A 24,200-nucleotide genomic window follows, 5' to 3' on the forward strand; every position below is an offset into this window, starting at 1 on the left:
CCCTCCAATTTTTGCTTACTTCACAACATAAATCCAAATTATTCGGATTCAAATTGCTTTAGTACAAATCTAGGGCAATCTTAATGTTGTTGTATCCTAAGGTTGATATTGGCATTACCATCATTATTGCAAAATAATTTTGTACAAACCAATCTATAATTTCTTACTGAAAAAGCCATTTGGATTTGTAATGCTACCAGAATGCAACAAATTCTCAAACAGAAAGATTCTATTGTGTGTTAAAAAGTTCAAATACAAAAGGCTCCTGCTTTAAATGCACTAAGTATTAAGGCACGGATTTTAAAAAAAGACAAATTATTTGTCTGTACTGAATAAGATCAGTGTTTTCTCTAAAAAAACGAAAGAAATTACCAGAAGAAAAACAAACTCGGGTAAAATGTTGCACCATCTCTAGGTATTAAACAGTCCCACCCCATCCACAGAAAAGCACATTTTGTAATAATGCAGTAATTCCGCTGCATCTGATAGTTATCTACTGAATAACAAAAACGCCTTGTTAATTTATTATTATTTTTTCCCTTATATAATCACTATTCACATCAATGTATATTTTTATTAACTTTTTTTATTTTTGCTTCTGAACATTTGAACAAATGGAGAATAATGTTTACACAGGTGCGATTACAAAGCAATAATCTAATTGTGGGTTTAGATAATATAATTAGCTGCAGTTTCCAATTACTGTCTGAGTCCTGAGATGTGATTATGCCCTGAGAATACTATAATTCCTATTTATCTGTACTTAAAGCATGGCTTCTAAGGAGTTGTGATTTCACTTTGGTTGCATTTTTCCCTGTCACTTGGTGTGTGCCAATATTGACTCTAAAGTTCAGTGTGCTGTAACCCAAATGGGAAACCACTAGCTCCACAAACATGAACTCTTCCACGGAGAAAAGTAGAGTGTTCAAGGCTATCTAAGAGGAACTGTTCTTGTACTCCCTGTAATTCCTTCATATTAAATTTCTCTCAACTCTTTTTAATGGAATCTGTAACCTTATTATTTTATGTTTGTGCTCATCTGTCCTCAATTTCAGAGATGTTATTATGCATATTACAGATCTCAATGTTGTTGAGAAGAGGAACACATTGCTGTCTTTTCCTGATCAGGACAAATGTAAGAATACCAAATTTCAAGCAATCACATTTTCCATCAACATTCAAGCTCTGTACCATCAAGCAACTGTTAATTACGTATTTTATCTACACACAGTTGTTTGAGAGTTGGATATTTCACAATCATTGGAATTTTGGCATGAGGCCATTCAGACCATTGCCTACCCTAATGTTGTCTAGTTACTGCAACTAATTAGTTCAAACCGATTTCGCACCCCTTCCTCACACCTTTACCAGAAGGACCAGAGTTATTCCTCTTCTTTTATGCTGATAATGCAATAACCCAGATGGTACTTTGAATTAGCAGCCCACAGTATCGACCCATGTTATACATGCAGAAGAGATTATATTAAAAATATATACAATATATTAATATGCTTATTCATAAATGTGTAACAAAGAAAATATGCTGCAAATGTGTTGCTGGTCAAAGCACAGCAGGTTAGGCAGCATCTCAGGAATAGAGAATTCGACGTTTCGAGCATAAGCCCTTCATCAGGAATAAGAGAGAGAGAGCCAAGCCGGCTGAGATAAAAGGTAGGGAGGAGGGACTAGGGGGAGGGGCGATGGAGGTGGGATAGGTGGAAGGAGGTCAAGGTGAGGGTGTGGTTAAAATTGAAAACAGGATATATAAAATAGATCCAAAAATAGTGGTTAGGTAGTGTCAAGCTTGGTCTTAATTTCTGTTGATTGTATGATACCATTAATATTGAGGTAGGTAAGGAACTACAGAGCTTTGAGTGCTAGTATCCCAGTCAGAAGCAGATTCCAACTCCACATCTTGGTGATTTCTGAGCCCAGCTGGCTTGTTTATGTAAACATCTTAAGGTTTTGCTGGTAAAATATTGATGGTCATGATAGCTCTTGCTTTCTGTTGGGTCATCTTGACTGACGTTTGGGAACAGATATCTTCAGCTGGGCTGGAAAAGTAATGAAAAGCACAGCAAGCAAGTTAAACATGAGATGTCTCAGTTGACTCAATGGCTCAATTGTCAAAGTGGCTACCAAATGCTGAACTGAGGCATATATATTGACAAAAACTCAAATTTTATCCCACATATGACTTGGCTACTTTTAACCTAGTTGGCAGTCCGAATTGGTTTATGCACGGAACAAGGAAATGGTAGTCATCGTCCACACACTACAATAATCATTGATTCTCACTGGAAAGTACATGCGAGTAGCAGAGAAAAACAGGATTAAAGTTAGCTTGATACCATCCAGCAATGCATATATAGAACAGCTATTTATCCAAACCATGGAAACAAATCAGGAAGAATATTAATTTGATTTCAAGTAGACTATGAAATTAGATGCAAATTCTTTTCTTGAAAAGTATCTTGCCTGACTTCTATCTACATCCCCAGTGTCCCAGCTGTCAACAAGAAACAAGAATAGGCATAGGCCATTTGCCCTCTCAAGCCTGCTTCACCATTCAATAAGATCATAGCTGCTCTGACATTCCTCACGTCCACTATTCTGTCCTTTCCCTGTAACCCTTGACTTCCTGACTGAGCAAGAATCTGACTCAGCCTTAAATATACTCAAGGTCTCAGCCCCGCCAGCTCTCTGTGGCAAGTAGTTCCAAAGACTCTCCCATCCTCCGTTAGAAGCAATTCTTCCTCATCTCATTCTTTAAATTGGTGCTCTTTTATTCTGAGACTGTGCCCTCTGGTCCGAGACTCTCCCATAAGAGAAACATTCCATCAGTTTTTACTTTGTCAAGCCCCTTGAGAATCCTATATGTTTCTTTATATTCTTTTAAAAATATCAATAAAAGCACTAATAATCAAATCAATTAATTAAATCAAATTGATTCGTAATAGCCACTTCGAATGACACTGTAACACAATTCAAGTATAAGTTAAAATTTGATTGTGAGGGGGAGACAATGCACTCCATTACCTGATGTGCCTACTGGTTTCAGAAGCTCTGAAACATACCAGGGCCACCCTGGCTCCTTCTCTAGGGTCACCCAAATGTGAATATAGTCACAGCAGTCAATCAGGCTGTTCGACTTCCCCCTGCCTAAACCTGTTTATGACCACCTTGGCCACGTCCTGGTGCAGGCCAATAATGAGGTCCTCTGTCTTCTGTGTCCCCTTCACTGCAGATGACCAAAGATTCAGAAAATGGTGCTAAAGTGAAACCAAAACTGAAGAAGCAGCCCCTTTGAATACATGAAAAGGGACTGTAGTCTGACACCCTCTGTATGAAGATGGAACATGGGCTCCTCAACACCACAGCAGTTACAGGCAGCCTGAGAATCTGTGAACCTACTTAATCTACAATTGTGTGGGGCACTATGTACTACATGTTCGACCCTAAACACCAAAAGTCATCCCACTTTATATATTTTGTTAAAAAAACAGCATGTTCAGATGTATTGTGGAACATCTCCACAGCAGATGGGATTTAAATCCCCAGGCAACTAGGCTCAAAGGCAAGGACACTACCACCATACAACAAGGACCCGTAATTTCTCTATTATAGTCAATTTATTGTCATCATTAGACTCTTAATTCCAAAGATAGGATTTGAACCTAGGTCCCTAGAACATTACCAGGGTCATGGTATTAATAGTCCAGTGATAATATCACTTGGCTATCATCTCCCCTCAGAAGTGCTGTAGGCTGTTTTATAGTCAACCTGTACCTCTGGAGCAGGTAGGACATGAACCGAAGCCTCTTGGCTCAGAGGTAGGGGCACTACCACTGTGCCACAATAGACCCCATAAGTGCTCTAGGTACTGAATTAAAGGTGAAAGTGGAGACTGCAGATGCTGGAGATTAGAGTCGTGAGTGTGGTGCTGGAAAAGCACAGCAGGTAAGGCAGCATCCGAGGAGCAGGATGAAGGGCTTTTGCCAGAAATGTGGATTCGCCTGCTCCTCGGATGCTGCCTAACCTGCTGCGCTTTTCCAGTACCACACTCTCAATACTGAATTAAATAACACCTATCTGTGTGTCTTAATGATGTAATTAACATACCATTAAAACGAGAATACATAATCTGTTCATTGTTCACCTATATAATTCAACAGTAATTTATATTTGTATATTCATCTAGTTTGGTACATCTACCCCCTTAGAATTCATTGTCAATTTTCTCACTAAACGAACAGCGAACAATTTGAAGTGAGTTTCGCAAATATCAAAGCAAAGTGGGAATTTAGTGAAGTGAATCCACATTTAAAGAACTCCATACTGATTTAATTGTGGTATATGTATTACGCATATTATTTACACTAGATATCTTAGAATATAATATAATATTATGTCATATAATGAGCCTGTGGGCAGAATATACTTTAACAATGTTAGCATGTTTAATGCCAACCTTTCTTAGATAACATATTAATGATCATGGTTTCTGCTGTCACTCCCTTTGTACTGTCTAGAGTTTGATATTTTTGCCATTTGTTAAATCTGTGACAGTCATGAGAGTGCTGACATCAATTCTAGCACTGATAAACAAAACTGTCAGAACAATGCTGCACTAAAACAAAATATTCTGACAGAATCCAGCAATAATGAAGCTGCAAACAAATTCCTGAAATCAAAACTATGGTAAGTCTCAGTAAGAAATGTAAGAATCACAGTGACTGCCTGACAGAAAGAACAATATTGTTATGAATCACTGTGAGAAACATCTGCAGAACAGTAAATGTCAATCACTGTTTCAGTCCATCGCAGAGAATCCAGGATACAGGTCATCTTGCAGTAAAAAAATTATTATTGTTTCTGAATATTTTTGAGCAGATTTTTTTAAAAGGTAAAGTCTTCACGCAAATTATTGGCAATGTTCATTTGCTTCCAAATGCAAGAGATGGTGGTATAAACGACATCATAGTACCAAAGGTGATGGGCTGACCTTCTTCAGTGGCAAAGAAAGGCCTTCTTTAATGAATAAGCTATTTCCTCCAATTACTCACACTCTTCAAATGATGATGACTCTTTCTGGTTTATCTTTCAATAGGTATCTTGTATCCTTTTCCCAATGCTGCTCTTCATGTGCAAGGCCAGACTGTGAGCATTTTCAAGTTATTCAAATGTATCAACCATCACAGTCAAGCTTTACTCTCTCGCCATTCAACATTTACATTGGGAGTAACCTTGACCTGGGTGATGATGTTACCCAATCTTTTGCCATTATATCCTTTCATGACTTGAAAATGAAAATTGAGGGCGGGGGGGGGGGGGGGGGGGGGGGGGGGGAAGCACACTGAATGACTAATTTAAGATTGTCTGTTTGCACTGTTGCATAAAATATTTTAGACGAACCCTATACTTTTGCAAGCATTACTGACATGCAATCAGGACCTATGACTTGCCTTTTCTCACCCTTACCTAAGAATTGCTAGGACCACAAGCAGCAGATGTGCAAACTCAACACACACACACACACACACACACACACTTCCTGACGTGTCTTTGAAGTTCAGGCAAAGTAATTCCCAATTGAACCACTGAAGAAACTCTTTTGTTTTTAAAGTTGAATGTGAATAAGTCACCAACAGTGAAAGTTTGTTGGTACCTTTCCTAAAAGTTATGAAACAGAGCTAGTTCAAGATAACACAGTGCCAAAGAAGAATCGGATTACACTTGAAACGTTAATTCTGTTTCACGGCACATATACTGCCAGACCTGCTGGATTTCTCAGTACCTTCTGATTTTTATTTCAATATAACTTTAGTACTCCCAAGTGATCATATGTTCTCCTCTTTTAACCTTTCCTGACATTTTTTTTACTGATTAGATGGCAGCGGTAAGTAGAATTCCAAAAAAATGTAAATTAATATAACCTACGTTTTGACCTCCGTGCTATTATGAGATGGTGTAGAATATGTAATACAATTGAGCAAATTTAGTTAAATATAATAAGCTAAATTGAAATCAAAACTGTAAATTCTTTAATTTAACCAAGTTCTATGGTACCACACTAAGTAGTGTTTATTTTGGTCAGTATCCCTTACAGTCTATGACAGATGACAATCAGAGGACATTGTGCTGCACTTACTTTCCTGCATCCGCTCTGCAGTGCTGGAGCATTAGTCCAGCTCTGTGGCTTTGATGTATCTATATCCCCACCATGTTTCAAATTTCAGAATTGTTCATGGTAATTATTGAAATACATAATAGCTTCATACCACCAATCTCCTTGTTGTTTGATTATTTTAAGAGGTAGATTCTGTTGTTTTAAACTTTTTTTTTCCCTTATTGAACTATCTACATTTCGAAATAGCCCTAAATTAAAAAATGAAACAAGGAGGACTGTTGGGAAACACAATGCAGGACAGCTGCCAGTCAGGAACAAGCAACAAATCACTGCAGCAATTCCCATATGGAGTGAAATCTTCGGGTAAAAAATGAGGTCTGCAGATGCTGGAGATCACAGCTGAAAATGTGTTGCTGGTTAAAGCACAGCAGGTTAGGCAGCATCCAAGGAATAGGAAATGCGACGTTTCGGGCATAAGCCCTTCATCAGGATTCCTGATGAAGGGCTTATGCCCGAAACGTCGAATTTCCTATTCCATATGGAGTGAACACAACATTAGAATTTGGAAAGAAGAGTAAGCGATTCTTTCAATGTCCCCCAAAAAATCGATCTCTGTCTCAAACATACTTAATGACTAGACATCCACAACCTTCTGAACTAGACAATTCCAAAGAATCACAATATTTTGAACAAAAAGTTTTCCTCATCTCAATCCTGCATGACCAACATTTATTCTGACAGCGTAAGTCCTTAGAAAATAGCCTCTCAGTATTTATCCTGCCTAGCCCTATATATTGTGTTATCAATGAGCTCATCCCTTATTTTCCTAAACTTGCAAGAGTATAAATCCATTCTGTTTATTAACTTCTCATAAACAAGTCCTCTCATCACAAAAGTCAATCTGTGACCTTTGTCAAACTTCTGTTAAGGCAAGTTTATTCTTCCTTTGACAAGGAGTCTTCCTGACATTGGTATTGTAATCCCCTTACAATGAAGCATTAAGATATCATTTTAATTATCTTTTTAAATTACTTGCTGTACCCATAATCTTAACTTTGACTTTTTTACAAGGACACCTAAAATACCTTTGAATGCCAAATCTCTCACCGTCTTGAATATATTCTGCTTTTCCAATCTTCCTCCTAATGTGGATAATTTTGCATTTTCTTCATTCTACTCCACTTGCCATCTTCTTGCCTGAAATAACTCCATAGAAGCCATATCTTGTCACTAAGTTACACTTTTATTTACACATGCAGAATCCTTGACTGATTCAGCTTCCTCAGAGCCAGCCCTCAAAATGAACAGAGTCTCTGACACTCCTGTTCATATCTGTCAGCCAGGGCTCCCTGATTGGACCAGGATAATGGTGCCAATCAGGGAACTCATAGACTATGAGGTACATCTGGCTGACCTTATTACAATCACTAGATTGCCCAGTTACCTGTCTCTATTTGATCTTTTTTGTATTGTTTTCACAGCTTACACTCCCACCTGGCTTTGTATTGTGAATAAATGTAGAAACGTAATACCTTGTTCCCTTATAGTCATAGAGTCATACAGCACAGAAAGAGACCCTTTGGTCCATCTCATCCATGCCGTCCAAGTTTCCCAAACTGAACTAGTCCCACTTGGCTGCGTTTATCTATGGCAATGATATAATCTGCAAATTTCTGAAGCCCAAGTACTTTGGGATTCCATGAGTTAAATTCTCTTATTCGAAAAAATACTGATTTACATTTTGGTGGTTTGTCAGGACATAAAAACATAAGAAAAAGCAGTAGACCATTCAGCCATTGAACCTGCACTACCATTCAATAAGATCATGGCTAGTCTTCAGCCTCAAATCTGTGTACCTGTCTACACTCCTTAACCCTTAATTCTGTCAGAACAAAATCTGTTTCAGCCTTAAATATATTCAATGAGCAAGCATTCACCAAGGATTCACAACTTTTTAAGTCAAGAGATTTCTGATCTCAGTGCTAAATGATTATGCACTTATCCTGAAACTGTGTCCCCACGTTTTAGATCCCCCAGCCATAGGAAACAACCTCTCAGTATCTACTTTGCTAAACTCCATCAGAATATTGTATGTTTCAATCAAATCAACTCTACTAAATACCAGGGAATATAGGTCATGATTACTCAACTTCCCACATGGCAACCTTGTCAATTAAGGAACCAACATAGTGAACCATTACTTTCACAGCATCCAATGTAAGAATTCCTTTCCTAAATATGGAGAGCAAAAACATATATATTATTCAAGATGGGATCTCACCAATACCTGTAAAATTGTAACAAGACTTCCTTAATCTTGTTCTCAAATCCTTTTGCAACAAAGATAGATATGACATTACCTGACTTATTACTTGCTGCACCCAGGGCCTCATGCCCATGATTCTTGTTTGCGTACACCCAAGCCAGCTGAGCATCAACACTTGCAAGTTTCACACCTTTTTAAAAAGTACTCCTCTTTTATACGTCTCCGACCAAAGGGAGTAACTTCACAGTTAACCAGTATCTTTGCTAGTTTTTTTTGTCCTTTTCACAGCTCGCATTCCCACTTGGCTTTGTATTGTCAGCAAAATTGGCACACTACTCTATGTCTCTTTGTACCAGTCATTAAGGCAAACTGCAAACAACTAAGGCTCCAGCACTCAGCCATACAGCATTCAATGGTCACAGGCTGCTAATTCCCTGTTTCCAGAGTGTCAGTGGTCATGAAACAGGAGTAGAAATGCAGAGGCCAGGATATTTAGATTAGATTAGACTTACAGTGTGGAAACAGGCCCTTCGGCCCAACAAGTCCACACCGATCCACCGAAGCGAAACCCACCCATACCCCTACATTTACCCCTTACTCAACACTACGGGCAATTTAGCATGGCCAATTCACCTGACCCGCACATCTTTGGACTGTGGGAGGAAACCGGAGCACCCGGAGGAAACCCACGCTGACACGGGGAGAACGTGCAAACTCCACACAGTCAGTCGCCTGAGTCGGGAATTGAACCCGGGTCTCAGGCGCTGTGAGGCAGCAGTGCTAACCACTGTGCCACCGTGAAGACATGGGTTTAAATGCCTGTATAACATGCTAGGGGAATTGAAAATCAATTAATAAGTCTGGAACACAAATTCAACTCAATGGTATTGACCATAAGAAAGAGAATTAATTGTTGTAAAAATCCAACTCTTACAATAATGTCCTTTAGAGAAAGAAATCTTCTGCTCTTACTCAGTCTGGCCTACATGTGACTCCAGACCCACTACAATATGTTTTATTCTTACCTGTTCTTGAGATGGCCTAGCAAGCCACTCAGTTCAAGAACAATTAGGATGGGCAACTCCCACAACACAACAGATAAACAAAACCATATTCGTTCCTTCTACCCTTTAACCAATAATTTATCCCTATTAATACATTGTCCCCAATTCCATGAGCTTTCATTTTGTGTATTAATCTTTTCTTAATCTACCTTATTACTTACATCCTTAAAAATTCTGATCAATTTTTAGACAAAAATGTCCTTTTATAAAACCATGTGGACAGTGATGACATTTTCTCTGATGATATTAATTATCTTAATTTCCTTGCTCGAATTAATTTCTTAATTACTCCTTTTCTGGGATGTAATGTGTCTTTCTCTACTAATAAGACACAAAAGAATTGTTCAATGCCTCAGTCATCAGTGGACCAATATTTACTTTAGCTACTTTTCTTTTTAAATCCTCAATCTGTGCTGACACATTAGCTCAAATTCCACAAGCCCTAATCCGAATAGCAGAAAGTGCCAACAATCAGTGACAAGTGTCAATTTGAGGCTTTGGAGTGCGACTGTTCAACAAGAAACAGTATACCACATCCTGAACCATGCATGAATTGTATCTTAGGAGAGTTAGTCATATTAAAAACATCAAAAAGTAACAATTAGCTTCATTAATTCTAAGCAAAGTCTGTGGTCAGCTCAGGAATGTTCAGGAATCGTGTGCTATTTCTGTAAGCAAAGCAGATCTCTAGATACTGTTCGGTGATAATTGCTCAATATGATTTATACAACACGTGCACCCATTGGCAAACTCTTTGCAGGCAAAATTAATGTCACCAAGGCTGAACATGCTCCATCCTTCAAATGCAGTCTTAATACATGAATATGGTCACTTTTCAGCAGTGGACTCTGATGAGACTGAAAGCTGATTATTATTCCAATTCCCAGACCAATCACATACCCGATCTGCCAATAACAGCAGAAAGGACATTCTCTTTTCGTTTCATTCGGTTTCTGGCATTTGTGTTTTCTTTTTAAGTCTGAACATGTTACCTCTTGGACTTAATCTCTCTCATGAAATAAAGAAAGCTTACTCTTGTTCAGGACATATCACAATATTACCATATTTTTCTATTGGCTGACAGAATAATCTAACAAATCTGAATTCTATTTCCCTAAACAATCTCGAGATGGGTGCCACTGGTTTAAATTTGGTTTTACATTATATAAAAAATAATGAGGTTGCTCGGTCTCAATGCATGAATAGTCATAGTTATCTGTGAAAGCATAAGCAGACTGGCTCATAGTATTAAGTATAATTGTAAATTTTCAGTGCAGTGAAGCAAATAACACACTAATCTGTGATTCTTGTTTTAAAATACACAAGTATAAGCTTTGAATACTGTACTTATCTTAAGCTGCATTTCATCACACAGTAAATCTTCTATGTGCCGTGCAGTATTTATGGATCACTCCAATATCATTTCCACCAGCATATTAACAAGATCTAGGACATCCATCTCAGATTTGCTTTAAAAACCGAATTGCAAATGGGGCATGCAATTAAACAGAAATGTAATAAATTTGAATTTTTTTTATCTTTATTATGTTCTGAAATATAGCTCTTTGAAGATTCAAGTGTTCTGTTGTTTTATACGTTCAGCAAATTTTTATAAAAGCAGTGCTTCTGTAATCATAAGGGATGACACTGAAAAGCTGTGAACAGTGCTCTCAGTATTCCTATTTGTTGCTTAAACACAATAATGATGGATTGAAATGGATTTCTGGTTTGTGACTTCAAAAACATAACAAAGAAATTAGATTATATACCAGAAATTAAGGGATAAGGAAATCCTACTGGGAGTACTTTCAGTTCAAAGTAGTCTTACATCTATACCAGCACAAATAAAATTGAGGAATATGTTTTCTACACATTATCCTAGCATTTTTGACTTTTTTGCAACTAGCTGAGTGAACAGGGATGATTTTAAGTGCATCTGCTTCTTTAAATCGAAATTATTGTATTGGACAGGGATGAGAAGTATCAGCCACAAGTTAATGTTGGCTGAGTACTATATTTAGTAGGATATCTATCTCCAAATGTCTCTAATTATACTCTCTACAACTCCCAGTGAATGAAAAGGCCTCTTATTCCAGTTCATTTTGCACTCAATTTCTGATATACTCTTTCTTGCAAGGTCATTATGATTCAATAATTAAGCAAAGTTGAATGGATTTGTAAATTGTTAGGATACAATGTTAATGAATATACAATGGATTCCCTACATAGTCTGTGTGACCTCAGCTTTCCAGTGCTACATGGGAGGGCAGAAAGTAGAAGATAAGTCAACTGTGAAAGGCATCACAAATACTTCGCTCAGTTCACTTTGGTAGATTAGATTAGATTAAATTCCCTACAGTGTGGAAACAGGCCCTTCAGCCCAACCAGTCCAGACACTCCGGAGAGTAACCCACCCAGACCCATTTCCCTCCAAGTAATGCACCTAACACTATGGCCAATTCACCTGACCTGCACATCTTTGGACTGTGGGAAGAAACCAGAGCACCTGGAGGAAACCCTTGCAGACATGTGGAGAATGTGCAAACTCGACACAGACACTCACCCTAGGCTGGAATTGAACCTGGGACATTGGTGCTGTGAGGCAGCAGTGCTAACCACCGTGCCGCGTGTTAGCATAGCTCAGTTTTGAAACAGGATTTAGTGGTTCACCTTGAAATGGGAAGTGGTGCATTGCTTGGAGGTGTGAAAATACAAACAGCTACATACATCCAAATCCCCACTCAAAATAAACAAGAATGGGAGCTACTTCAGCCGCACTTTATTTGCACATAGTCCAGGAAAGTTTTCAAAATACTTTCAATACTTACTCAAGATCCAATTTTATTTTATTTTGAGGGTGCTGAGTTGCTGGGATAATGTTCAACAACAACACCACCACTCACTAGCTCATTCAAGCCACCAATTTTCATATGGTTCAGCACCATTGAAATGGAGTGTATCAAACTAATTTGATCCTGACTGCAACCGACATCCAAACACATACACAGGAAACATCACAAGCTTACAAACAGCTGCATTAAGGCTGATGCAGCCCCACAAAAGCATTCTCAAACATAAGCATGTGAAATGTAGTAATCATATTTCTAAAGGACTGGGTGACATTGCTCCCAAATGTCAATAGTAATTCATAGATAAAATATATGATTTTTAGGGTCAAATGCTTATTTGTGTCATAAAGTTATTTAAATAAAAATAAATATATCAAGATTACATTGAGCACTGGCCTGTAATATAGGGCTACACATAATCTGGATTGTAAAACAGGGCTGGATGGCAAGATAGCCTTTCAGTCCAGGAATTAGCACAGATGATCATTTCAGCTATTTTGGACAATTGTATAGATTGTGGAGAAAATGTTGCTGCTCTTAAATTTTATTATCATATCACGTTTGAGAAATGCATGGAAATGGGAATGTGGACAGTAAACTTGGGATGTGGATCTATTCATTCTGATGTTGTTGCTGTATCATCACTGGATAAAGATGTCAATGTTGCACATCCTCATATTTGAGCTGACATGCTAATACAAATGAATATTCCAAATATAAAAGCATCTTCCAGCAGCAAAGACTCAGGCCATAGCATTATTAAACTTTAATTTTTGTAAGGATCGTCCAGCAGAGACGACATGAATTCTGTAAAATCATCAAGGAATGGGGGTGAGATAGGGCTAAATTGAGAATCAAGACTGCAACTCCACAGCTCCCATTCTCTAATCCTCACTTTTGACTGAAGTTGAGGTCTGAAATTCATTGAGCTGTTTCAAAGGCAGACGTTCTACTGTTTTACAGGAGGTCCAGGCATTTTGGAAACAATACGGTCTGACAGTGGTGTAGAATAAGTTTCATCCGGTTGCTCCTTTTTTCTTGGCTGCATGGCAGGTTCCAAAGATATTTCTTTGGTCTACTCCTCAGTTCTGGAGGTGTGTCTGGCACGATCCCAGATTTGTCTAAAAGTCCAGACATATTATCAATATGATCTGAAGGAGGGCTATATGCCATTGTGGGCCCCACTGAGAATTCACTGTGACCAACCGTGATTTGATATTTGAGTGATTCAAGACACAGGGAGGACACTCTTTGAACTATCTCATCAGTCTCACGCTCTTGCTCGCTCCCCATTTCTCTGTTCTTTTCAAGTATTTATTCAACTCTTTCTTGATTGTTTCAGGTAGTGATCCAAAAATATCAAAACAACACAATGCACTAAGAAACATTACCGCCTTTTTGGCTCTTTTGACAAGGGTCAGCATCAAGGAATCAACATATAAAGGGAGAATGAGGGACCATGACTTTGGGCCACACTTCATGATCAATAGAGAAGCAAGCAGCTACCAAGTATTCCTGGCAGATTTTGGGGCACCCTTGGAACACTGGAACTAGTATGGACCTGCACCCCAACCAACCACAGCATGATTCAGCTTGTGCCAGAATCAAAGAATTGGGTGAACTTCCACAATATTAAACTTCCAGGAGCATGATAGTTGAGACACTTCAAACCCAACCTTGAAACGGTAATAATAGTGATACAAAGATGCTGCAAGAAAGCTTGATTTTCCTTTTGGTGTCAAACATGTCCTTTGCCTTCAAGCACATTTAATTCTTTAAGAATGCCAAGTCTATCTAAGGACAGAAAAACTGTCCACGCATCTCACACTCAGTATACAAGATAAACCTTGTTATTGACAAGCGATCGCTGTTTGACTTCTAACCTACAAGATTCTTGTCTGCTGTCTCTCCTTCTCTGTCCACCCAATGTTTGAGATCTCTTGTCACACTCTCTGCAATGCTGGCAGATTTTATCTTTTGTTGAGGTTTCTCAACGAAAATGCATGAAATAATCTCAAAATGTTCGCGCACAGCTAGACGCTGCTGACATGTACATGGGCTGGATCAGGAATTGTATTAAAAGCTCCAGTGCTACTATTTTGCAGCACTTTTCTGAAGAGGCACAGATGCGGTAAAAATTCATCCCACAACATTTCTGATCTTGATATCAAAATTATTTGTCAAATTGTACAACTACTCCCTAAGCAATTCAGGTAATGCCAGTGGAGGTTTGTGCTACAAGTTGCAAGTAAATTCCTCTCAACTAAATTATATAAAAGAAATCTCAAAAGAACTGTGGATGCTGAAAATCTGAAACAAAAGTAGAAATTGCTGGACAAACTCAGCATCTCTGGCAGCATCTATGGGGAGAAAGCAGAGTTAATGTTTCAGGTCCAGTGACCTTTCTTCAGAACTGAAGATTGTAAATTTAACTGTCAATGTTTCTTACAGTTTTCATTATTTATTGGGACAACAGACATTATGACTTAATATTTTCAACATGCTGGGCAAAGGAGTGTTGCCATCATAAATATTTGCTGCCCTCAAGATGACAATCCCTCTATATTAGTGATGCTTACTACACATTGGTGCAAGCTTTAAAATTATGCTTGCTAACAAAGGTTTTGAACCCAGAGAACTGAAAAAATTAGACAAGTTAATACTATCTTAACCCCAATGTTAAATTTCTAACTGTTGACAATCCAAGTATCAAAGTGGTGACCCCTCTCTGATTCATAATTTCCAGATTCTTATTTGTTTAGTTTATGAGACAATATATCTTTCATCTGCTGGATCAGGATTAAAGTTGAATGATTTTTCAATAAAATGAATTATGAAGTTTACTCTGGCATACTTTTCACACATTTCAATAAAGGTAGAGAACAAAGGAAAGAATTCATTTTACTTTATGGGAATAGGAGATAATTAGTTGACAACCAACTCTGAAACACCATAACTCTTGTTGATTGCAGACTGTGTTGCACCAAGTGAGTTGACAGCAGGTGAAGGAGGATTGGGGAGAAGCTGGACCAGCCGACACAAATGGCACATAGTCCTCAATTTTAATGCCATATGTTCTATTCCTATGTTTATGCTATTGGCTTTAATTGTTTGGTTTAAATGTATAGCAAAGTGCAAAATGAATTTTAAGCAGACAGGTAGGTGCTGATTCTCTGATTTACTGCTGAAGTATTGAGTGGGTATGTTCAGCGGCCACTGACTAGCCACCCTCACCACTGAAGAAAATCTCCAGTTCTTGATCCAATCAGATAGGTAAGGCTGAATCACGTGTTCACGACAAATCACAGGCAGTGGACAAACAGTGGAGTCACACCTCAACAGAAGCTGGCAGCCAATCAAACGCTGACAATTTCTCAGTCCTCAAGGCCATTGTTCAAGCTGGTCTTCAGGGTATCCAGTGACAAACTGAGTGTATTTCTTTTGCTTCCAGTGGAGTGGGCTCATGAGGAGGGTTGTGGGGTCGGAGGCAGAGGCAGGTGGCTTCCAGAGGCCCCCCAGTCAGCAGGAAATCTAGGCAGTTAGCAGGTTGGAAAAAGTGAGGACTGCAGATGCTAGAGATCAGAGTTGAACAGTGTGGTGCTGGAAAAGTATAGTGGGTCAGGCAGCATCCGTGAAACAGCCCTTCATCCAGGAATTGAACTGTTTCTGGAGGCTTTGGATTTGTTATAGGTACTGGTTGGCCTGTTCAGGTCCAAATTATTATGGTCAGAATGTAGTCCGTTCTCCCTGCAGGATCATTTGGTTCCATCGGCAGGTGTTGAGGAAGGAGCTGTGGCTGTGGTAGTGAGTCTGCTTTAGGATGTGGCTGAAGAGCTTCAGGGCCGAGGAGATAACCTGGAGGGTGCAGTGTGAAAGAAACTCACTGAGATCCTTGTAGAGGGTGGAGGAGAACTTCTTCAAGGTAAGCATTCTTGGAAGAGGCTTCGCAGTAAGGTTATAATCAACCAGGAGAAAGTGAGGACTGCAGGTGCTGGAGATCCGAGTTGAGAGTATGTGCTGGAAAAGCACAGCCAGTCAGGCAGCATCCAAGGAACAAGAGAATCAATGATTTGGGCATAAGTCCTTCATCAGGAATGGGAACCAGTCACCTTTCTTGCCTGCTTGGAAAGCAGGTGATATTTTAATGGAGGGATGTGGGTATCGCTGGCAGGCCAGCATTTAATGCCCATCCCTAGTTGCCCTTGACAAGGTGTTAGTGAGCTGCCTTCTTGAAGGTAATCAGGGCTGTGGCGAGTTGAGAAATTTAAATGGCCACTGATTGATCACTTAAGGGCTTTAATTGCTGCTAAATAGAGTTCCCAATCAAGCTCCTTGCCCTGAACGTAATTGGTGAGATAGCAGGATGAGACGAATATCTTCCCAGGTCCAACCTGCCCAATTGTTTCCTCATCGTACCACCTCCAAGAAAGGGAAAATTTCACATGATGGACTGAACCGTACACTTTTTCGGCAAAGTCCAAGTTATGTCAAGTTGTTTTGTTACCTTTTTGCCTTGAGGCCTAGCAAATTCTCTCACTGTATCAAGCTAAACTCATCGCATTAATTACCTGTGAGCCAATTAGTTCAGTTGGCCAGACAGCTGGTTTGTGATGCAGAGTGATGCCAACAGCGTGGGTTTAATTCCTGCCCTGTCTGAGGTTACAGCAAAGCACTATCCTAAGGCTTGGTGACCCTCAGGCTAAACCATCTCCAACCATCTCTTTTTCTCTCAACACTCAGTGATGAGAATTCACTGGCATCCTTGAGCTTGCGCTATCTCTTAAAGGCCATTGAGAACATGGACAAGCATCATCTGTCCAACGGTTCCTGATATTTGGCCTAGATATAACTGGAAAGAGGAAATCTGTGGATCACCGTATGGGTAGGGACCTTGGAGTAGGCCAGGAGTGAAGGCTGCATCATTTCGTGCATGGTCTGAGGGTGTTATTCGAGTCAGTGCAGTCTCAGCCACCCAGAGGAATGAAAAGTCTTGTAGGAAAAAGATCAATTATCTCTGCACTCTACATGCCACTATCTTCTCTCAGATACCTCACAGTCGCCCTATCTTTGCTACTGTAGCCACATCCCACCAAGGCTCATGCTGTATCACACTCATTAATGCTTGTAGTGTCTTCCCTCACTCACTGTCACCCATCCCAACCCCAACACGACTAATCCTGTATACCCTCTGTGCTGTCTAACTCCCTACCTGAGCCAAAAGTAACAATTGTACCAACCACTTTTATCTGCTTAATACCTGCCGCGCTCTCATTCCAGGAGGAACCAGCCTCCAATAGGGCAGAAGGACTCAAAACAGGTGGTGGGCTGCACAACATTCAGCTACTTACTCCTTTTGTGGAGAACATCCTTCGCAGCAGGTGTTGAAGGAGGCAAGTGGTATGTTGGCCTTCACGGAAAAGGATATGTCTTGCTGCAATCGTACACGACCTTGGTGAGACCACACTTTTGAGTATTCTGTGCACTTTTGGCCTCCTGATCGGAGGCTATGGAGGGAGTTTTCAGACTGATTCCTGTAATGGCAGAACTGATGTTTGAAGGGAGACTGGATCTATTAGGATTGTACTCCCTGCAGTTTAGAAGAATACAAGAGATCTCAAGAAAATCTACAAAATTCTATTTGGACTTGATAGGGTAAACACATAAAGGATGTTCCTGATAACCAGCGAATCAAAACCAGGGGTCACAATTTGAAGATATGGGGTCAGCCATTATGACTGAGATTTCATTCAGAATGTGGTGAGGCTGTGGAATTCTTTGTTACAGAAAGCAGTTCCATCCAAAACATCAAATGTTTTCGAGAATGAGTTAGATATAATTCTTTAGGGCTTAAAGGGATCAAAGGGAAAAAAATAAGGAAAAGGGTTCTCAGTTGAAAGATGAGCCATGATCATATTGAATGGAGTGCAGAAATGCAGAATGTGGTCATATAAAACCCCTGGTTAGACCAACTTGGAGTACTGAGAGCAGATTTGGGCACCACACCTTAGGAAAGATGCATGAGCCTTGGAGGGAACACCATGTAAGAATGATACCTGGTCTTCATGGGTTACGTTATGAGGAGGGACTATGCAAACTAGGTCTGTTTTCTTTAGAATTTAGAAGGTTAAGGGGTGATCTGATCAAAATATTAACATGAAAGACAGGGTAGATAATTTTTTCTTGTTGGGATTTTTAGAACTAGGGAGCATAACCTTACATTTAGGATCAAACCAATATAACGGATTGCTGGATCAGTTGTTAATTTTAAATGTAAGACAGATATATTTTTGTTGAGCAAATATATTAGGGGATATGGGCCTAAGGTAGGAATATAGAGTTAGGCCACAGATCAGCCATGATCTCACATGGCAGAGTAGGCGTGCAAGACCAAATGGCCTACTCCTATTTTCTATGTTTCTATCCTGACTCTGATTGTTTCAAGTGGCTGACTCATCATTTCCAAGCCCCTGAACTGGCACCAGAGGCTTACTGTCCTAGCAGTCTGTGAGTGAAGGCTAGACCCCTTGACTTGACTGAACCCTGTTGACAACCATGACAAAAGTCTTTCCTTTGAATCTGTGCTAAATGCCAAAATTAACACAGACGTCATACAAGCCTGGTTTGAGGGCCCAAAGTGCAAAACGACAAGGTTAGACAATGCAAAGCAGGAGTGCTGAGAGTATCCAGGTACACTGAATGAGTGCACATTATGATAACAAGCAAACAGCCCAGAGATGGAGCCTGATGCAGTCCATGAGCCGGGTGCATGCTCCTGGGTGCACAATCCTTACTAAAGCATTACAATGACAGTTGTCAGTGCAGCCTTGAAATGAGAAGCATCCCGTATGTGGATTGGAGATGTGCCATTTGGGTTGTTTCAGGCTGGCACAATGAGGCCACTTGGAGCAAGTGGTGAGCTGAACCTGTCAGGTGCCTGCTTTGGTTTCCATGTCAAGTTTTCTCAAGGTCTAGCTTGTCTAGTGCATTTGGGAAGATAGAAAATTGAACTTTAATGCGGTGAGTTGGGCCATCAACACAGTTTCTAACAAGCGATTGGCAATTCATTCTGTCTAGGAGAAAGTGAGGTCTGCAGATTCTGGAGATCAGAGCTGAAAATGTGTTGCTGGAAAAGCGCAGCAGGTCAGGCAGCATCCAAGGAACAGGAGATTCGACGTTTCGGGCATATCCTGAAGAAGGGCTTATGCTGCCTGACCTGCTGCGCTTCAGGTGCCTTTGAATTCATTTTTGACTTGAGGGAATCTATATATGTCTATTTAAGCCAAATCTAGTTTTCAATCTCCTCCACTGTCTCCTGTTCCTTTTGCTTCTCTTTGAGTCGGTAATGTTAGAAATTCTGTTTGAAACATGTGGAGTTTGACGGCAGGATTGATCTTACTTTCTGAATTCTGATGAAACTTTAATTAAAAGGTGTACTATTCTCCACCCTGGCTATTGCAAATCTTCCCACTTCTTTGTGTCCCTGTTCTATATCACTGTATTCATGAAACATGTAGCCAGGAATTTTGTTTTGCTAGTTGTACTACTCTTCCTCTCTTGCCTATTTTTTTTTCAGTCTCATCAGATTGTATTTTTTTCTGTTCTATATTTCTTTGAAGTATTGTTTTAACCACTTGGACTGCATATTGCTTTGGTGATCTAATTTCCCTGCAGTGTATGGTTCTATATTTGCTTTTAAAATTCATCCTGAATCTTTCCAATGTTAAGTCTAATTTTACAATACAGCTCCTCATTTATGAGGACAAACGTGAAGATACTTGGTGTAAAAGCAGATGTTCTGTTACTTTGAGCAGAATCCTACCAAGGCCCAAACAACACTAAATATTGAGATTATGACTTCAATAACTGAAAATTTATCTTGCAATTTGATGAGGTGACTATTGCATTTTGTTGCATATTTAGTGTTGATTCAGCTTTCATTTTCTTTCATTTGAAGCTTTGTTATTTAATACATGAAATAATCTTTTGCAATTTTCAAACTTAATTTTTTACCTTTTGTTTCCAACACAGACTGGAGCCCAGATATAAGAATGGATAGCCTTTCTAAAGAGCTGGCCTAGGCACGATGGGCCAAATGCCCTCCTATGCTATGATTCTATAAGATGTCATTGCATACACAGAGAACATAAGGAGGACAGTGCAGCTTAGATTCTGATTCTACTGTTAGAATCTAATACAGCCGAGTGCCAGTGAAAAGAACACCTAATAAGAATATATTGAATTTTCTTTGTATTTGGACGCATACAAATTGGGTTTCCTTCAGACCTTATCAAATAAAAGATTCTTTAAATTTTGTTGAAGAATATTATACAGGAAAAGTTTGGAATATATTATCAATTGCATTCTCAAACCAAATTGAAAATTTCTCACCTTTTTATAGTTTTTGGATGTTGTGTACAGAATTGACTTTGCACTCTACTGTAGAAAGGTTATTAATGTACATTGATGTAATGTAATATGTGCATTGCAGATCACTCTCAGCTGGCAATCTGCCCCAGCTTTTTATGGAAGAAGCTTCCACCAAATATTGTTTTGATGCTTTTTTTTAAAATCAATTATGTGGCTTTCCAAAATGGTTCAGTGGATAACTGCATCATGTCATGCACTACTAAACTGTGCTGAGTTGTGTTATCTCAATCAGGAGATGTTGCATTTGACCTCAGAGCTCCCTTCCTAAAGAGCAGAGTTCCTGCTCCTGATCATTGTTCCGTGATCCAACAACATCTGCACCTGTTGGATATGAGCTAATTTCAGGAATGGGGAGGTGGGGAGAGTGGCCCATGTAAAATTCCTCCCCCAGGATTCACTGAAACTAATAACAGCAATGTCACACGTGATCATATAACACTCACACACCCTTGTATATTACTGAAGTGAGCCCAATAATACTCAGCAAATGTATAAGAAGAAATTTGTTGCATTGTTTCTAAATATCTTTAAACAGGTGCTATTTATCTAAAATATTGTTTCTGAATGTACATTTTTTTCCATTGTTGTGGTTCTGCTCGCCGAGCTGGAAGTTTTTGCTGCAAACGTTTCGTTCCCTGGCTAGGGAACATCATCAGTGCTGTTGGAGCCTCGTGTGAAGCGCTGCTTTGATGTTTCTTCCGGTATTTATATTGGTTTGTTCTTGCCGCTTCCGGGTGTCAGTTTCAGCTGCAGTGATTTGTATGTGGGGTCCAGGTCGATGTGTCTGTTGATGGATGTTCTTGCCGTTTCCGGGTGTCAGTTTCAGCTGTAGTGGTTTGTATATGGTGTCCAGGTCAATGTGTCTGTTGATGGAGTTTGGGGATGAATGCCATGCTTCTAGGAATTCTCTGTCTGGCTTGTCCTATGATAGTGGTGTTTTCCCAGTCAAATTCATGTTGCTGGTTGTCTGAGTGTATGGCTACTAGAGATAGCTGGTCGTGTCGTTTTGTGGCTAGCTGATGTTCATGGATGCGGATTGTTAGCTGTCTTCCTGTTTGTCCTATATAGTGTTTTGTGCAGTCCTTGCATGGTATTTTGTAAACTACGTTAGTTTGGCTCGTGCTGGGTATTGGGTCCTTTGTTCTAGTGAGTTGTTGTCTGAGCGTGGATGTTGGCTTGTGTGCTGTTATGAGTCCTAAGGGTCGCAGTAGTCTGGCTGTCAGTTCTGAGACGCTCCTGACGTATGGTAGAGTGGCTAGTCCTTTTGGTTGTGGCATGTCCTCGTTCCTCGGTCTATCTCTTAGGCATCTGGTGATAAAGTGAGAGAATTCCTAGAAGCATGGCATTCATCCCCAAACTCCATCAACAGACACATTGACCTGGACACCATATACAAACCACTACAGCTGAAACTGACACCCGGAAACGGCAAGAACATCCATCAACAGACACATCGACCTGGACCCCACATACAAATCACTGCAGCTGAAACTGACACCCGGAAGCGGCAAGAACAAACCAATATAAATACTGGAAGAAACATCAAAGCAGCGCTTCACACGAGGCTCCAACAGCACTGATGATGTTCCCTAGCCAGGGAACGAAACGTTTGCAGCAAAAACTTCCAGCTCAGCGAGCAGAAGCACAACAACGGATACCCGAGCTACAAATCTTCAATCAGACTTTAAACATATTTTCCAGTTTTTTTGATATACAGTTCTACGTTCATATTCACAAGAAAAACTGCATGTTTAAACTTGTCATAGTACAGTGGTACAGTGTCTCATTTCTCCATTTCCAACATCAAAAGATTCTTGTGTTGCTGTGGTAATCTCCCTGTCTTTGAGGCAGAATGTCTGAGTTAAAGTCTCAACTGTTTCACAGGCATGTCATAACTTATCTGAATAGTTAAATTTTTTAAAAAATCTGATATTGGAGAAACTCTATTGGTTCAACAGTCTGTAACGGTTTGGTTGGCATGGGCTGTGGCAAAACTGGAAGAGAAGTCCAGCAAGGCCAATTCCGTTGTCAGGAGCAACACACATCATCTTTCATACTTTTCACAAACAGCAGTGATTTCCTTGCTAGACAGAATGAATTGAAAATGTGTTGCTGGAAAAGCGCATAAGCCCTTCTTCAGGATATGCCCAAAACGTCGAATCTCCTCTTCCTTGGATGCTGCCTGACCTGCTGACCTGCAAACCTAACTGATTTTCACAAAAGGCCACAGGAATGTAGTCTAGAAAACAAGCAATAGTAGTTGCACAAACACCAAAATGCCTGGTAAGGAAGTAAATTATATTACATTAGTGACAGAGTGGAATATAATGCAGGCACATGAAGAAGCCACAACATGAATTAAGTGGTCTTCTCTGAAGGTATTTTATGCAATGGTGAAATAAACTTGATTCTGTTTGGTACAATATTTTACACTGTGAGATAGGTCATGTGCAATACTCAGAAGGGGAAATTAACCAGGAAATACCAACTATTATTGATAGAAATGCAGTGATTATAGAATTTGATCTTTGGACCTCTTCTATTCTCAGTTTTTACAAATTCTTCCCTTGGCCAGCATTTAAATACATCTAACTTTAGTGACTATGACATCGTGTTGGAAGATAAAATGTACAATTATAGTATACAAAAGAAATTCGTAAAGACTTATTAAACTGCTCCTGATCTGAGAAATAACTGTACATTAAATTCAGTACATGATATGTGACATCAACAACAACTTATATTTTAAATATGTTTCTATTAATATCCATTATAATATTTAGACTGCCTGTGATGCTGTGAAAGGAGTTTTTAATATTATGAGTATCACTACTTGCCTGTTACTGATTTAGCCAACTTGCATTCCACATGTTAGATTCTATTGTATATTGAGTTCAATTACTTATTTTAATTTCAGAAGTCACACACCACCAGTTTTTTGTCCAACTGGTTTATGTGAAATCACAAACCTTCGACGTGCTGCTCCTTTCTCAGGTGAAGTGAAGAAAAGCACATAGTCACAGAATTTATAGGCAGAGTGACCAAAAGATCATACAAATGGTGCGAGTAGGCTGAATTATAAGTCTCTGCAGGTGATCAAAAGTGTCAATGTGAGTAAAGTGCCAACAGCTGAATAGTAAGTGAAGGGGTAACCTATAACCCCTATAACCTATAACCTATAATTGAGGCAGAGAGATAATTTCAAAAACTTAAAATAAGGTGGTGCTGGAGACAAATCAAATGGCTGGAATAACATGATAGGTATAAGAGTCTGACTTGATGGGTTGATTTGCCTGCTTCCATACTTGGGATTCAACGATTCAATGTCATCTGTTGAGTGACCTGACTGATATCTCCTACTGACTTCAACTTCTAAAGAAGAAGATGGGTTCAGCTTCTCTGTTGAACGCTAGCAAACATAGCCTCTTCCTCAGTCTAGGTAACAGCAGCTTTGCTAGACATTG

The 24,200-nt window shown here is 39.5% G+C and overlaps 1 protein-coding gene across 1 annotated transcript in view; it reads right to left on the bottom strand.

Annotated features, from left to right (window-relative positions):
• Positions 1-266: 266 nt before the first annotated feature.
• Positions 267-24,200, bottom strand: part of LOC132827769 (endonuclease V-like) — a 110,923-nt gene continuing 86,989 nt past the window's right edge. The window contains exon 9 of the mRNA XM_060844471.1: positions 267-2,054. The gene's annotated coding sequence lies outside the window, so the exon portion shown is untranslated. The remainder of the gene's footprint in view (positions 2,055-24,200) is intronic.

The sequence above is a fragment of the Hemiscyllium ocellatum genome, chromosome 25, assembly GCF_020745735.1.
Source record: "Hemiscyllium ocellatum isolate sHemOce1 chromosome 25, sHemOce1.pat.X.cur, whole genome shotgun sequence".
NCBI lineage: Eukaryota > Metazoa > Chordata > Chondrichthyes > Orectolobiformes > Hemiscylliidae > Hemiscyllium > Hemiscyllium ocellatum.